At 37.2% G+C, this 12485-nt stretch overlaps 1 protein-coding gene and 1 non-coding gene across 3 annotated transcripts in view; one reads left to right on the top strand and one right to left on the bottom strand.

Moving 5' to 3' along the window:
* Miga (mitoguardin) overlaps positions 1–12485 on the top strand; it is a 714963-nt gene that overhangs the window by 184336 nt on the left and 518142 nt on the right. The window lies entirely within an intron of this gene.
* Positions 1705–1776, bottom strand: TRNAP-AGG (transfer RNA proline (anticodon AGG)). Its single transcript has one exon. It is a non-coding gene; the product is annotated as a tRNA-Pro (tRNA).

Raw genomic sequence — 12485 nt, 5'->3', positions numbered from 1 at the left:
TATATCAATACGCCATAGTGTATTTTATTATACATTGATTCTGTATACAGAAAATTTATATAATCAATTAATTAATTTGATTTGTTTACAAGTGAATTAAAGAATAAATAAAAATCTTACATTAAAAAAATGACTACAATGACTTTAATAAGTATATTCCCTTATTAGAAAACATGAAGACTGAATTTTTAGAAAAACGATTTGCCGATTTCAAAAACATAGTAAATAGTTTTAACTTTTTTGTAAATCTTATGCACGTCGAACCTGCAAAGATAAGATTGGATTTGCAGTTACAATTAATATCCGTGCAAAATGATAACTTACTTGTCTGAAAGAAGTAAACTTTGTGTCGATGTATTTAAACAATTTTCAGTTGCTAAACGCATACCATTAAGATTCTTTGCAGCAAAAATGTTGACTTTGTTGCTTCTGCAGATTTCTGTGAGCAACTGTTTTCACAAATGAAATATGTCAAGTCAAAGTACAGATCTCGTTTGACTGACGAACATCTGTTGGCGCAGCTAAAAATAGCTTCATCTGAAGGAAACCCAGATTTTGACGAAATAATTGCAAATGCAAACGAAAGTAATTAAAATGTTGTTTTGTATTATTTGTTTATTATTGTCTAAACTATACATAAACCGTAATCACTATGTAACTAAAAATCGGCAATCCGCAATTGCACTCATTGTCCGTCCATGTCTTCATTTATCAGTTCGTTCCGACTACCTGGCATTTTATGGTTCTGCGGGTTGCTTATCAAATCGTTCAGCGTTTGCCCATCGCTGTTCTACTGTATAAACAAGAATCGTTGCAACATATTCAATTATCATTTCTACCAGTGGGATATGTTCCTCTAATTTGTTGATATACATAAATTGTAAAAGCTCCTTAAAGTTCAAATTCTGACATCTGCTTTTAATAACTTTTTTGAACAGTGACGACTCCATTAACATTTAATTGACATTACTACTCGTACATTCTGCCGGTTTTAACTATTCATGTGTTTAATTAATTTCATGCTCACCATAGCTGCTGTCGCCAGTGACATTTTGGGGATATATGTTAAAACTTGTAATCTTATTTAAATCCCCCAATCTCTTATTCATTTTGTTAATTAAAATATTTAGCAACTTCGAAATTGTTAATTTTACATAATTTCTTTGTTTCAGTGAGTCAGTAAGCATTTTATTATCAAATTATAAGTGACAGCCATTAAATTCCTCAGGGATTTTTGTCAAAATGTTATATATTTTGGTCCAGATTTAAATTTGAGCTCCCCAAGCTACAATAAATTAAAAATCAATTAATACACTAACAATTTCAGTATAGTATTTTAGCACAAATGCATTAACTTCTTGTCATATTATATTAGCACACTGCGACAATTGCGTCTCCAGCTTTAAACCTGCTCATGAGGATATTTTTTGCACTTTGTATTAGAGGTAGACAAAATAAATAAAAGTCAGAAGCTAGAAACTGGTCGAAGAGTGGAAAATATTCTGCTACATACAAAAGGAAGTGAAATTGGGCCATGTAGTATACTTGTTGAAGGATGAAGTTAATAGAATGATAAAAGCGAGTGTCAGTTCACACGTTTGCAAAGTGTTTTATACGGCACATGTTTCCGTTAATGTTTAATAAAGGTTACTTGCAAGTGTATTAAGCTCTAAATAGGACGGAAATTTGAAGAAAAAAAAAAGTGGGCTCGTCCGGGATTTGAACCCGGGACCTCTCGCACCCTAAGCGAGAATCATACCCCTAGACCAACGAGCCACGCGGCGGTTTAGTGTTGAGTTCTATGATTGTCTGTACGGAGTGAAATGCACATTACAGTAAGCGAAAGTTTACGAGCGACTCGGCTGGCTGGGAAAGCACGAGTCTTGGCACTCGTTCACGTCCGACCTTGATGCACTGTGAGGTTCATTCGATTTCTGTTTGCTGTCTACTCGTCTTCAGTTTCGAAGCAGAAAGGACATTATTCCCTCATGACAGAGTAGAATATGTCAAGAGTACAAGGGAAAAACAATCAAAGTCACGATGCTCTTGAGGTTGATGTCATCTTCTTATTTAGTATATTACTGCAAAACTTATTCCTGTTCCTAATGCAAAAGTAGGAAAGGATGATTGTATCCGTTGTGATAATTCTCCTTTACCAGATTTGATAAGAAAAACAGTAAAGTTTGCAGTAATACTGAATTAGATGATATCACCCTTATGAGAATTGTGACTTTGAATTACTACTTTTTTTTACTTTTTCAAAGCGATCTAAATACGATTACCGTATTGAAACTTCGATGAAAACGGGAATTCAAAACGCTTTGAGTCTCAAGGTCGATACACATAAAAAGTGGGATCGGATCATATTCAATACGGATTGAGTTTCCTGAAAACGGGTATCGTATTCGAATCGATCTCAATATCTCAGTACGCTAAGCGCGTGAACGATCGTCGTTTATTTGATGTGTCAGCTGTTTTGCCAACAGCGAGGGCAATTATGTATGTTGAAAAGGCGTGTTGTAATATAATTATAATATTTTTTTCCTAAAAACTAATATTATCATTCTTCATTAACAGTCAGAATATTAAGTTTTCATGCGCTTCATTAACAAAACGCAACATTGTTTACAGCTAAGATCTACAGAGTGACCAACATGCTAACATGTCGATGATATGTTAACCAACACAACTACTTTCGAAACTTAAGCTTTCGTATTCAATTCGTATCGAAAACTGCATGAAAACAGGGATCGGAAAGATCGTATTCAGTACGGTAAATGTATTCAAATCGATCTGAATACTCCATGAAAACGTAGTAATTGTTTTTCTTCTGTATCTACTCTTATAGCTCTTCCATTTATTTCTGTTATTCATCGAAATGATAGCATTTCCAGCTACAAAGCTAGCGCACCTGTCATCTGATTCTTCGCCCTAGGAGATGAAGATTTGTCAGGTTGAACCTCATAATTAATGACACCAATAAGGCATCACTCATGAGGCAACTATGCCAGTCATAAGACATAAATATCTTGTCCTTGAGAAAATGCCTTAAATAACAGTCAGTGTATTTCCCTTGCTGTCTATATAGAGGTATACTAAAATGAAATTTAAGTATGTAATAAAGAAAAACAGAAGCATTATTTTATTCTCTAAAGTTGCATTAAGGTTAATTGGTTTTAATCACATGTAGGCCTATGCTTACTTTTCATAATTACACGCCATATGCAACCAGTAACTTTTAGAAATATATGAGAGAATTTACACTTTGTAAGCAGAAGTTTGTACCCAGAAAACGAAAGTTTAAGGCTAGAAATTACGAAATTGGTCAAAACATGCCCTTCAAATTTATTGTGAATTTTACTTACTAAAACAATGACAATCATCATGTTGTAATTAAATTATTACTAGGGTTGGATAAAAAGTAATGGCAACAGTTCGATATTTCTGGCATGGCTTTATTCACAGGGGTACAACATTTACGTACCTTCTATATAGTCCCCCCCCCCTTATTTATTACCTTTTGCCAAATGTTTGGAATGCGTCGTACACCATCAGCGCGTCCATCTTTGTTGATGTTCCGTATTGACCGCCCTAAAGCACGGATAAGTTCATCTCTGGTATTGTACCGGGTCCCTCGCAGTGGTTCTTTTACTTTGGTGAAAAGATCGTAATCGCATGGATCATATCGGGTGAGTACGGTGGATGTTCCAGTAGTCCGCGTTTTCCGTCTGCCTTGGAGGTACAGCGTGGTGCAGTATTACCCCATCAATGTCATACGCCACAATGAACATCTCCTTCACAGCAATTTGTGTAGGGCGCACTTTGTTTGGACGAGGAGAACCGGGATGCTTCCATTCATTTGATTGGCGTTTCAAGTTTGGTTCATACGAGCGAGTCCAGGTTTCGTCCATAGCGACGATTCGTCCAAGAAAGTCGTCACCTTCCCTTTGGTACCGGTGCAACAAGGCCTTCCCGGAACGCTTTAACCCATCGTGCAACTGGGCGATATGGAAACGCTGCATCGCCACATGCTTCACGCAGTCCCTGAAAACATTCTTGTGCACTATGACCTCGTGCCATTTCAATTTTGATCCAGGAACGTTGCTCTAGTTTCGTAAGGATGGTCTTAGGGCGCTCGCACTATCCCTATGAAAGTGAACGTTCTACACACTGCAGTAGATTGATGGAGTACTGTCGCCGCTGGCTGCACTAACTCATCGAACAGTCCTTGTTCATGTCCACACAGCTGGCAGCTCTCGAACGCACCATCGTCACGTGACAGCAGTGTTGCCATTACTTTTTATCCAACCTATATATTTGAGTAATTGTAATTAAATAGGATCGTGATTTTTATCCATATCGATATGAAATCTAATGAATAATTTATCCCTCTCTCTGGCGTATTTCATTAGCGTGGACGGTTTTCGTGTAAATTTAATTTTAAAAACCTCTAATTTCAAGCCACTGCACAATGCGACAAGTGGCAACGTCGAGGCAGACAGCAGTTCACTACCGAGACAAACAGAGTTCGTTGACCTCTTACATCTGTATCACGAGTAAAGTGTGTTAGCGGCGTTATTGCCGGACTGCTGAAACTTCAACTTAATTTTCTAATTAACTGTGCATTTAATCACAAAATGTAATATAGGTTTTATCATAGATCATAATTATATGTAACAGATAACTCATCGCTATGTTAAAATCGGCAGCACTTTGAATAGAACAACCGCCAGGATCGCCACCCGTCCGCCGTAAACGAACACGAGATGACAGTACAGTCGCTAATGCAATTGAAATGGGAATTACGACGTGGATCCTTATGTAACAACTAGATGGCAGCGTAGTAAATCTGGCAAAAGTTGTTAACGTCAAAGTCTATAAGGCCGACCTATCTGTTACATATATGATCTAGGGTTTTCTATTCATTTAAGTGCACCCTATCGTCCTTTTCAATCTGCAAGTTTATTTTACTTCCTTCCTGTATATTGCTTATGGAGCCGTCAATTAATAAAAATCAATTTCAATATTTCTGAAATATTTTATTTCACGTAGTCTTTCATTTCATACTCTACTTTCATTCACAAATATCTATACTAATAATAAATCTGTAGCCAAATTTTTTCTGGTAATTTTCGATTTTCCAAAAATAATTGGTGTTAACATGTATAGTTAAGCATCCTGAAACCGAAAATCGCTTTTTTTCAAATTTTTGTTTGTATGTCTGTCTGTCTGTCTGTCTGTCTGTCTGTCTGTCTGGACGTTTGTTCCCTTTTCACGCAATAAAATGGCTGAACGGATTTCGATGAAAATTGGAATATAAATTAAGTTCGTTGTAACTTAGATTATAGGCTATATGACATTCAAAATACTTTATTTAAAAGGGGGGGGGGGGTTATAAGGGGGCCTGAATTAAATAAATCGAAATATCTCGCTTATTATTGATTTTTGTGAAATATGTTACATAACAAAAGTTTCTTTAAAAATGATTTCCGATAATGTTTATGCTATGCAAAATTTTGATAGGACTGATATTTAATGAGAAAAATGAGTTTAAAAATTAGAATAACAACGCCATCTAAGGCGGTGCGGTGTAATGAAATAAAAAACAAATGACTTCGTCTATAAGGGGCCTTGGACAACAACAGTAGAAAGCTATGAAACATAGCCTACAGATAATGTTTCTGTGTTTGTATAAAGTAATATCGGAAGCTAAATTAACCGATTTGTATAATTAATTATTAATTCACCATTGGAAAGTGTAGTTTCTCTAGATGGACATAATGCTATAATGTTATTACATTAACTTCTGAGTGAATTGAGGACAGGTAAGATTAAAATAGCTTCTTATGCACAGAAAACTTGATAGGCTATTCTGTACGTTCGTTTCCTGTATTTCCTAAAATAATTTTTATGACCAAATGAGTGGTCTCTGGACCAAAATGATCGCATTTTAAATTTTTAAATGCAATTTAAATTAAGTAACATAATAAACGATTTATCCTTCTATGAATCAGGAATGTTCCCTGGATCAAATGTCCAATTTTAATTATGTAATTACTTTATATTTATTTCTAACTGGTGCAGCGGAGCGCACGGGTACGGCTAGTCAATAATAATGCAATAACCATGGCAACATTTTATCTTTCTTTCTTTCTTTCTTTCTTTCTTTCTTTCTTTCTTTCTTTCTTTTTCATTGCCTACTTGGTTAAGTACCCTACAGTACGAAGGTGAAGTTATCCTTAGTACAGATCATCGAGGCCCACCCTTGTAGAATAAATGTAATGAACACAAATTTATGATTCGCAATAAATAAGCTATATACATTTCATATTTTATATCACAACGCCATGATAGCCGCAGAATGACGCAAAGCAATCTTAAAACAAGCCATAAAGTTGCTAGTTTACTGTCAATATGTTCGCAATAAAAGGACTCTGTTTTTACAGTGCTGCAGTGATAAGGTGGCACCTGCCACATCATTCCGTGTAAAACCACCGCCAACAACAACACAAGAAATGTTGTGTACTTTATTTATGAACAACTGCTTGACATCGTCTCACGTCATGACGTATAAATTAGGAAAGATAGCTACGCTTTTCTTAAAATAAATATCCAATATGATCACTGTTGTGTACACAGTGAACGAAGTTCAGTTTTAAAGCTGTTTGTAGGTCAGAGTCGTGAGTTTCAGAAATGATGATGATGATGATGATGATGATAAGTATAATAATAATAATAATAATAATAATAATAATAATAATAATAGGCCTAATATCTTTAAGAATGGGGACAAGACTAACAGTAACTTTCGAGGAATATCACTTTTGTTGACGTCGTACAAAATTTTGTCCAATAATCTTTTGAGAAGATTAACTCCATATGTAGATGAAATTATTGGGAATCATCAGTGTGGTTTTAGGCGTAATAGGTCAACTATTGATCAGATATTTTGTATTCGACAGATAATGGAGAAAAAATGGGAGTATAAGTAGGCTATACAGTGCATCAGTTATTCATAGATTTAAAAAAGGCATATGACTCGGTTAAGAGAGAAGTTTTGTATGATATTCTTATTGAATTTGGTATTCCCAAGTAATTAGTTCTATTAATTAAAATGTGTCTCAGTGAAACGTACAGCAGAGTCCGTATAGGTCAATTTCTGTCAGATTGCTTTTCCAACTCACTGTGGGCTAAAGCAAGGAGATGCACTATCAGCTTTACTTTTTAACTTTGCTCTAGAGTATGCCATTAGGAAAGTCCAGGATAGCAGAGAGGGTTTGGAATTGAACAGGTTACATCAGCTGCTTGTCTATGCGGATGACGTGAATATATTAGGAGAAAATCCACAAACGATTAGGGAAAACACGGGAATCTTACTTGAAGCAAGTAAAGAGATAGATTTAGAAGTAAATTCCGAAAAAAACAAAGTATATGATTATGTCTCGTGACGAGAATATTGTACTAAGTAGAAATATAAAAACTGGAAATTTATCTTTTGAAGAGGTGGAAAAATTCAAATACCTGGGAGCAACAGTAACAAATATAAATGATACTCCGGAGGAAATTAAACACAGAATAAATATAGGAAATGCCTGTTATTATTCGGTTGAGAAGCTTTTGTCATCCAGTCTGCTGTCAAAATATCTGAAAGTTAGAATTTATAAAACAGTTATATTACCGGTTGTTCTTCATGGTTGTGAAACTTGGACTCTCACTTTGAGAGAGGAACATAGGTTAAGGGTGTTTGAGAATAAGGTGCTTAGGAAAATATTTGGGGCTAAGAGGGATGAAGTTACAGGAGAATGGAGAAAGTTACACAACACAGAACTGCACGCATTATATTCTTCACCTGACATAATTAGGAAGATTAAATCCAGACGTTTGAGATGGGCAGGGCATGTAGCACATATGGGCGAATCCAGAAATGCATATAGAGTGTTAGTTGGGAGGCCGGAGGGAAAAAGACCTTTAGGGAGGCCGAGACGTAGATGGGAAGATAATATTAAAATGGATTTGAGGGAGGTGGGATATGATGATAGAGACTGGATTCATCTTGCTCAGGATAGAGACCAATGGCGGGCTTATGTGAGGGCGGCAATGAACCTCCGGGTTCCTTAAAAGCCAGTAAGTAATTAAGTAGTAAGTAATAATAATAATAATAATAATAATAATAATAATAATAATAATAAGGTTCACAATACCGATCAAAATGAGTTGTAGTCGTTGTTCCAAGTGTTTTTGGCGAAACAGACTGTGCCATCTGGTTAGTTGAGAATAAGGCAGTGACCATGAAAGGCATCATGTTAATCTTATTATGGATAGCAGTAAAGAACTGCTCAGTAAGAAATGGAGGCTTCGGCACGTATGTTGCTTTCTGTACATATCTGATAATGACTTGGCAGCCATAACGCCTATATAATGAGTTATTCACACACAAACAAGTTAGTTTTCATGCGTGCTGTAATGCTTTTCACGCGACTTAATTCGCACGTCTCATTTTCTTCTTGGTTACAATATTTAACTTAACAGCGACTGAGTCTTAACATTACAATTAGGCAACGTTGCTTAAGGACGAATGACTCGTGTTATTCCGAGCATCTAAAAAGCCACAATTTCCATTAACTAAGGCGTATGAATTGGGTATAACAGTGTATTCAGTTTTGTTTGCACTGAATGCTTGACGTCCGACTTAATTTTAAGCTTTTTCTCCACGATCAACATTACCCTGTTCAATGATTCATTTCATAGACACCGTAAATGGACACCAATCTCAGCTTATCAGGTGATTTCATAGTTTGTTTCTGTAGGTCGCCACAGGCACTTAGAAAATCAAGAAATATTATCTGTTAGTAGGCTACGCAACATAGCATGCTGTGTGTATACAGAATGATCCTGAATAACGGTGAAATATTTTATTACAGTAGATAACACAAAATGTCTTGAGATATGGAATGAATGATTGGTGAAGCCTGTTGTCGCAGAGTGACATTGAAGTTTAGATATATTCTGAAATACAATTATATAATACCTCTTGCACTCTGACCTTCATTTTTAACAGCTGGTTGTTTTTCTGCAGTTATAAAGTATTGTTATATGCTGATAGTATTTTATAATGTAAAAATGTGTATTGAGAGGGTTTGTGAGTAGATCACAACATATCTCCATAGCCTAATAATGTTGTCTTGTGACAGTAGGAATGCAATCAGAGTAGCTGTTCGAAGTTGCAACCTCCGACAGTGTTGCAAAATAATATTACAACGGCGCATTATAGAATTCCTCACTCTTTTCAAGAAGCTAACAGCAGAAAAACAATTAATCTGCTGACAAATGTGAAATAGCATAAGATGTTGCATACCTTTCAGGCGTTGTAGCAGTTTACTAAGTTACAATGCTATGAGTTTTTACACAGGCAGAGTATGACGGCATGGTGTAATTTCTTGGCCACCAAGGTCACCCGACTTTACACCATTAGATCATTTTTTCTGAAGTTGGCTAAAGAACGAAGTGTACAAAGCACAAAGTGGAAACACGGAAACAATTGCTTGCCCGTGTTTTAAATGTTTGTGATCACATTAAGGAATGTCCGAACCAGCCCAAATTAGCAAATGCTGGAGGTTGACGGCGACATTTTGATTATGTTACGTATAGAGAAATGGACAATTAAACACAACACATAGGTAACAATCTCTTAATTTACTGTCAGCTGCACTGTCCCCATTCCTCATGTTTTCGATTGGTTTCCTCCAAAACCGTTGAGAGTAACGTATTTGTTTATATAATGCTTTTATTTTAGAATCATCCATATTACCACCCCTCAAGTCCACCGCTGTAACGATTAGGATGTCTGACCGTAAAAACAAGCGGGTCCTTGTTCAAATCCTGGTTGGAGCAACTTACTTGAGGTTTTTTCCAAAGTTTTCTCCTCAGCCAATTGAAGCAGAATTGCTATGTAACTTTCGGCGCTGGACTTCGGACTCATTTCGCCATTTTAATTACACTTCTCCTCTTTCATCATCAAAGTCCACACCTGTGGAGTAACGGTTAGCGCGTCTGGCCGCGAAACCAGGTGGCCTGGATTCGATTCCTGGTCGGGGCAAGTTACCTGGTTGAGGTTTTTTCCAGAGTTTTCCTTCAACCCAATATGAGCAAATGCTGGGTAACTTTCGGTGCTGGACCCGGACTCATATCACCGGCATTATCACCTTCATCTCATTCAGACGCTAGATAACCTAAGACGTTGATAAAGCGTCTTAAGATAACCTACTTAAAAAAATTCATCATCAACTCAGTTTCTTTTTCCATATTTTGGGCTTGCTCCATTATAGAGTCGACTGGGGGCTGCCACCGAACTTATGTGGTATGTGGTCATTAGTTGCTGGTGGTAGTGGTATGTACTGCTAGTGAAACCGGGGTTGAAGGATCGCAGTGAGGCCTACGCGGAAAGGTAAATGGATATTGTAGGCTGTAGGAGACATCGGAGGCGGCCCGCAGGGGAATTTGTAGTGCGAGCGGCCTTAGGGCATACACACTACTCTATTTCAATGGACCCGCCTAAGCAGCCTACGTCTGAGGTCAGTCCTCAGCACGTGTTCCTTCCCTCAAGAGGGACTAATTGCTTGATCACCCCTCAAAGTATGGTCATTTCTTCTTGAATCACCCTGTATGCTGTATGTTGTTTCGCATGGGAGAAGGGCTGCAGCAGTTCTGTATCTAGATATGCATTACAGAAATCCTTCATAGAAAACTCAGGTATGGTAATCCGCTTATATCTCCAGATCTAGTGAAACTTGCAGTATGAATAATAATAAAATAAAATAAAAGCAGCGACGCACACTACATTGGTATTCAGGCGAGTGCTGTGAGGCTACAGCGTCTTAAATGAATCGAGTACACGGGCCCGCCCATCGAACAATGCTCACGCAGTAATAGCTTGTCGCACAGGTTATGTGCGCGGCATTAATGCGTGCTGGAGCCTTTACAGAATTCACCAATCTGTGATTCTTAAACGTTTTCGCACTTCTTATTCTTAGCTATTTTAAGGTAAAGCTTAGTTTAAATAAAAAATATAAGATTACAGCCTAGAATAACTCTTATCCCTGAAGATGATGGCAGAGCTCCATCGAAAGCTTGGAAGCAAATCTCCAACTCACCTGGCTGAGAACCCGAGAAGAGTTAGAAGAACATCAAACGCCGGAAAAGCCTCAAGTCATACAAGATTAGAGGCTGTTTAAGGCACATTTTTATAATATTTTTCTTGGGCGGCTAATGCTTCGTGTCCTGTTTGTAATTCTCACGCAATTTCTATTCCATTTTTTTTGTATGTGAGCATTCTATTCATTTGTTCTATCTGTTGGTTGATTTTATACTACTCTCTGATGTCTAGCTTTTTAATTTGTGACTTCTTATTATGATATTTTTATAGTTCGCGTCCTCATACTTTATACCTTAAGGTGAAACCTAGCTATTTTCGCCCTATTTCGTAAATAATAATAATAATAATAATAATAATAATAATAATAATAATAATAGTAGTAGTAGTAGTAGTAGTAGTAGTAGTAGTAGTTATGGTTGTGAAACTTGGACTCTAACTTTGAGAGAGGAACAGAGATTAAGGGTATTTAAGAAAAAGGTTCTTTGGAAAATATTTGGGGCTGAGAGGGATGAAGTTACAGGAGAATGGTGAAAGTTACATAACGCAGAACTGCACGCATCGTATTCTTCACCTGACATAATTAGGAACATTAAATCCAGACGTTTGAGATGGGCAGGGCATGTAGCACATATGGGCGAATCGAGGAATGCATATAGAGTGTTAGTTGGGAGACCGGAGGGAAAAAGACCTTTGGGGAGGCCGAGACGTAGATGGGAGGATAATAATAAAATGGATTTCAGGAAGTGGGATATGATAATAGAGACCGGATAAATCTTGCTCCGGATAGAGACCAATGGCGGGCTTATGTGAGGGCGGCAATGAACCTCTGGTTCCTTGAAAGCCATTTGTAAGTAAGTAATAATAATAATAATAATAATAATAATATAATAATAATAATAATAATAATAATAATAATAATCCGTGGCGCTACAGCCCGTGAAGAGCTCAGACCGACTAGCTAGCTGCTGGCCTCACGCCCACATGCCGAAGCAGAGGTGGACGATCATCCAGCCAGAATGGAAGTATCGTGTGGTTAGCACCACGATCCCCCAGCCTATTATAGCTGGATTTCGCAACCGGATTGCTCTACCTATCGCAGCTCCCCAAGTGCATCACGATGCTGGGTGGGCAACTGTCCCATACACTGGCCGAAATTTCACGAGAAAATTTCTTCCTCCATGAGGAAACGAACTAGCGCGCATTCCTTAATGCGAGTCCTAGGTAGGATGCCTTAGACCACGACGCCACGGCACGGGATTATTACTACGTATGCTAGTGCATTATAATGATTTTCTAGTTGTAAGGTTGATCTTTCTATTGCCAATTTTCTTTA

The sequence above is a fragment of the Periplaneta americana genome, chromosome 7 (genome assembly GCF_040183065.1).
Source record: "Periplaneta americana isolate PAMFEO1 chromosome 7, P.americana_PAMFEO1_priV1, whole genome shotgun sequence".
In the NCBI taxonomy this organism is placed as follows: Eukaryota; Metazoa; Arthropoda; class Insecta; order Blattodea; family Blattidae; genus Periplaneta; species Periplaneta americana.
The sequence above is the reverse complement of the archived record's forward strand: the minus strand, read 5'-3'. Positions and strand labels throughout refer to the sequence as shown.